Here is a 6,000-nt window from a genome sequence, read left to right as displayed (position 1 = left end):
TCTATGGTGTCTCAGGAAATATTCTGATATTTAATGTGAGAATGAACTAGTCCAGTAAGGCTTTCATAATCCCTACTTCTGTTTAGTAGTTATATTTCTGTTGGGATTTAATTTAGAGCCAAACTTTACATGAACTTAGATCCATGTGTTTAAAGAATATTTGTTTAAAAATGCATTCTACTTCTTCTGCATCTTTCTCCCTGCAACTTCTATTGCTTCCTCCAATGTGAGTCATTTTTGAAACCAGCTTTATTCTGCATATTTGGAACAAGCTTGATAAGTAAAATATCTTCTAAAACAATTTAGAATTTTTAAATATTTGACTAACAAATGATATATCAGGAATATTTAATAACTATGTGATTAATGTGAATTACTGGATTAGTAGAAAACGAAGACTTAGGAAGGAAGTGAAGACTTAGAAGTGAGTTGATTTGAAGTTCTTTCAGATAACTTGACTTTCTATTATCCAAGTTTGATTATTTAATTTGAAAAAAGTAGGTTGTTCTGATTATTCATGATTACCAAGATAGAAGAAGGTACTTCTTTTCAAAAATAGTCAAGAGAGATAATTCTTCCTTATACCAGAAAAATCCAAAAGTGTCCTATTTAATCAGCACTTATCTTCCCACCAGCAATTTTGCCTTTCATTTAGTATTTTGCTATCAGCGAAATGAATAACAACTGGACAGCATGGTGGCAAGCTATTATGTTGCTATATTGGTATATTTATATCAGGAACAGAGGCAGGGCAAGCCAACAGAGGCTAAGTAATACATGACAAACTTCTCCTAAAACTAAAATCCTACGGCATCTCTGGACCCCTCCACAATTGGATATCAGCGTTCCTGTCAAACAGACAACAAGTAGTCAAAATAGGCAGTGTCCTATCAAATCCTGTTCCTGTCAATAGCGGCGTTCCCCAAGGCAGTGTTCTTGGACAACACTCTTCATATTATACATTAATAATCTCTGTGACCATATTAAAAGTAATTGTGTTCTTTTCACTGATGATGTCAAACTATTTAACACTACCAACAATACAGCTACCCTTCAAAAAGACCTTGACTTTGTGTCAGAATGGTCAAAAAGGGCCGTGATAGCTCAGGCTGTAAGAAGCCTGTTATTAGAAAACAGCAGCCTGTAATTACTGCAGGTTCAAGCCCGGCCCGAGGTTGACTCAGCCTTCCATCCTTTATAAGGTAGGTAAAATGAGGACCCAGATTGTTGGGGGGGCAATAAGTTGACTTTGTAAATATACAAATAGAATGAGACTATTGCCTTATACACTGTAAGCTGCCCTGAGTCTTCGGAGAAGGGCGGGATATAAATGTAAATTAAAAAAAAAAAACTTGGCAACTCCAAATCTCAACCAGCAAATGCTCTGTCTTACACATTGGAAAAAAGAATCCAAACACTAAATACAAACTCGATGGACATAACCTTACAGATGACCCCCACCCTGTCAAAGACCTTGGAGTTTTCATATCCAATGATCTAAGTGCCAAAGCCCACTCCAACTATATCGCAAAAAAGGCTTTAAGAGTTGTAAACCTAATCTTACGTAGCTTCTTTTCCAGAAACACTACACTACTTACCAGAGCTTATAAAACATTTGCTAGACCAATTCTTGAATAGAGCTCTCCTGTCTGGAACCCATACCACATTTCAGACATCAATACAATTGAAAGTGTCCAGAAATATTTTACAAGAAGAGTTCTCCACTCCTCTGAATACAACAAAATACCTTATGCCACCAGACTTGAAATCTTGGGTTTAGAAAACTTAGAACTCCACCCCCTAGACATGACCTGTGTTTAACTCATAGAATCATCTATTGCAATGGCCTTCCTGTTAAAGACTACTTCAACTTCAATCACAACAATACAAGAGCAAACAATAGATTTAAACTTAATGTTAACCGCTCCAATCTTGATTGCAGAAAATATGACTTCTGTAACAGAGTTGTTAATGCTTGGAACACACTACCTGACTCTGCGGTCTCTTCTCAAAATCCCCAAAGCTTTAACCAAAAACTGTCTACTATTGACCTCAACCCATTCCTAAGAGGTCTGTAAGGGGCGTGCATAAGAGCACAAACGTGCCTACCATTCCTGTCCTATTGTTTTCTTTCATTATATCCAATCAATATAGTTATTACATACTTATGCTTATATATACATGCTTATATATTATATAGTTACTTTCATGCTTATGCTTATATATACTGTTGTGACAAAATAAATAAATAAAATAAATAAATAAAATAAGTTTACTTCATGCAATAGAATCAGCACAAAATATTTTCTTCTGTGATGATACCAGCTGCTTGGAAACAAAACTTACCTATTTTCAAATCTGAAAATTTAGCAACAATTTATTTATTTATCTCAGCTATCATATTACAGAGTCTGGAAGATTGGACGATGTTTTCATCTTCTCGTACCCCTCCCAACTTTAGGAATATAATGTTCAGTGGACCCTATTTGCAATTTTGGCATCTTGGTGATACCATAGTAATCTCAAATTATTCCCCTAAGCAGATAACTTTTTATTACACCTGCATTTCCCCCTTCTGGCATTTCTCTCCATTCTAGAAATGAAATCAGTAGGAGTACTGTAAAATTAGGAGGACTGAACAGTTTGGCAACCCCACAAGATTGCATACTATCACATAAAAGGAGAACATTATCAAGATTTCTGGCTCCATTCAGAAGACAGCACTTCCTTCACTGCAAATTGCTTCGCATTCAGAAATGGTGCCAACATATAAAATTGGATTTCTTTAAAGCGGCCCAAGTATAGTATTTACATTATCTAAGTGTGATAATTAAGTAATTAAACAAAATGCTTCAGGAATGGGATGTACAGAAAAACAGGAAAATGGTGGGGAGTTTAAATGACTTTACACATTTTGCACCATTTGAAGCCTTAACAATAAACTCTCACAGAAGCAAATTTATCTGTCAGAAGACAGATTAATATAACAGAATACAGGTTTTCCTCTTACCATGGTATGATTATACTTTACAAGCAAACAGTATGATTGCTGGTTGTCTAAATTCATCACAGAATAATGGTTCTCGGCTGTTTAGAATTTACTTACTTCTGGATTTATTTATAAATTATTGACTGTTTGCATGCCCAAAAGCAAGGCTATTATCTAAAATATTACCTAAATACTGTTTAATTATTTTTTACTTTCAAGATGCTTTTAAATGTAGGAAAACAAATAGACTTAATCCTCCAACTAATCTTTAAATTGTTTTTCTACAACAGATTAAGTATAGCTATATGGGTATGAAACTATCTGGGTTACTTTGAGTGAATCATTCCCAGTTCTAGTGAAAAGGGAATGGGAAACACTTCTGAATGCCTTGCCAAGAAAGCTGCTGGAAGGCAATATATACAATCTAATATGCCATTATTATATTTAGAAGTTACACCTTATGTATTAAGGAAATAGAATTTGAATCACATCAGAATTGATTGATCAAAGATTGCTTATGTGACATCGTCAATTCTGACTCTTAGTGTACACCCAGATTTTCTCTATCTCTAATCTCCCAATGATGCACTCATCACCACTTTGACTGATTCCATCCGTCTTGCTGCTAGTTATCCTTTCCATCTTTCCCAGCATTAGAGCATTTTTCAAACAGCTGGATCTTCTCGTAACATGTTGAAAGTTGGATAATTTAAACTTCGTCATTTGTGTTTCACTCTGGGCTGATTTCTTTGGTAATCCATTATTTTGTTTTCTTGGCTATCCACAGTATTTCAGGAGTTTTCTACAACACCAAAGTTCAAAATCATCAATACTCTTCTTATCCCGCATCTTTAAAATTGAAGTCCAGTCACAAACTAATTCACTTAATCTGTTCTAGTATATGAACAATACTGTTGCATGAATTATAAAACCAGTGGTTTCAGACAGACAAGATTGGATGATATACCTTGTGTAGGACTGGGCAAATCCAGTGTGGCTGCACCAGTTTTAGATTAGCTTTCACTTATCTTCTTTTTCTTTCTCTTGTCTCTGATTTCCGAAAAACAAGAAAACATATGCTATGTCCTCTATTTGTGGAAATGCTATTTCTTTTATCAGTAATTCATTTGACTGTGATTTAGTTGAAGAATCTGTTGGTCTTCCTTTCCAGTCATGGTCAAGTTTGGGGTGCCAGGAGAGGCTATAATGTATATAAAAAAACTGCATCAAAACTGGGAAAAGTAATTTCTTTATTAGAATGTCCTATAGTGCAGTAGTAGCACACACTTAAAAATAATGTTTAAAAACAATGCCGACCCTTTAAAGTTGAAATATATTTGGGAGATTCATCTGGGCTATGTTTTGACAGGTCTTTTATGTTTCACTACTGTTTCCATGTTTGAACTGATCCTGTCCTTAGTTTTTGGATCGTTTACTTCTTTCTCTACAGATTTCAGATTTGAAAACATTAACACCAATAGTTCTATTGTTGAAAGCCTCCACGGTGGAATGCAAGCTTCCAACAGCTGGCCATATTTTATTGTAAAATGGTAAATGCTGAAAACTTTTGCTCCCTTTCCCAGGAGTTCCCCTATTAAAATGATTTTGCATTCATAACGTGCCAACACTTTTTGTAAATGAGCCAAAGAAGCAGCAGTAGATTAAACATAACAATGAATTCTGAGTGGGAGTAGTTTGAGATCGTTTCTCATAGAAGACTCATTTTCTGCTGAAAATTCAAATCACTTACGGTTGAGCTCTCTATCAACTTTATACTGAAATGTAATTCACAACTAACAATTCCAAGATTTACTCACCAAAGAAAAAGAATACCTCTATAAATTCAATTGTTCTTTTGTGGTTGAATATGAACACTCCCTTTGGAATTTAGCCTCTATTTCACTAATTATTCTTTGGTTAAATAAATCACTGTGACTTCAGAGCATTTTTTTCATAAAGCCATGTAAATGGTAACATATTTTAATTTATTAACCCTACCATTTTCCTGAACTGACTAATATGAGAACAAATTCTTCTGATTATTTTTTGCAGTATATTCCCATATCACATATCTGCTGGAAGATGTAAATATTTAATTGTTAGAACAGATACATATTAGCAATACTATGTTTATAACGATGTGTAGCTCAATATGCATTTCAAAACAACCAAATATTATACATGAATTTTGATACTGAGAAAACAGCTATTACATATGATTCCACTTGAAATTTGGCTTGGAAGACCCGTAGAATTGGGAGGATGATATAGGCATCAAATCTGTAAAGAAATTCAAATGAAAGAACTTATTAATGTTTTTCAAAGCTCTTCTTGAAGACAGTTATTGATAGAATCCACTTCTCCAACATAATTAGGGAGATAATTGTTCTGTTGGACATTTAAGTTTTCCCTATTGATCAACCAAAATTGGACATCCTCTAATTTAATATGATGAAGAAGGAGAGAAGTAGGACAAAGAAAAGGAGTTTCTTGGATTTCTTTTCTTTTGCCCTACTTCACCCTAATTACAGTTATTTGATTAGTACTATCGTGTGCTATTCCCTCTTATTTTTTAAAACTAGTTTTCCAGTTCCTGATCATCCTTGCTGCTTTTTTTGGTATTGTTTCCAATATTTTGGTATCGAACTGGTAGTAAGATAATCCAAAACCCACCACTTCTCATCTCGTCCCTCTCCTCTCTTCCCCTTTCCCCTCCCTTTCCTTTCCTCTCCATGAAATTTAAAAGTGTTTCACCAAATTTCACAACTGATAGGAACTGTATGGGTATCCCCACCCAACATGACCCTAGAATGGAAAGCAGTTGACACTGGCATGGGTGGGAGAAGATATTAATTAGTGGAATTCATCAATCAGGAGCTGGATTAAGGCAAATATAATCCTAACTACAGGAATTTTATTATGATCATGATTGCTAGCAGTCAAAAGAAAAATTTTGAGAACTGCAACTCAAATGCCTGCAAAACTTTTATTTATTACTCCTACTTAAACAT

This window comes from Ahaetulla prasina, chromosome 6, assembly GCF_028640845.1.
Source record: "Ahaetulla prasina isolate Xishuangbanna chromosome 6, ASM2864084v1, whole genome shotgun sequence".
NCBI lineage: Eukaryota > Metazoa > Chordata > Lepidosauria > Squamata > Colubridae > Ahaetulla > Ahaetulla prasina.
The sequence above is the reverse complement of the archived record's forward strand: the minus strand, read 5'-3'. Positions refer to the sequence as shown.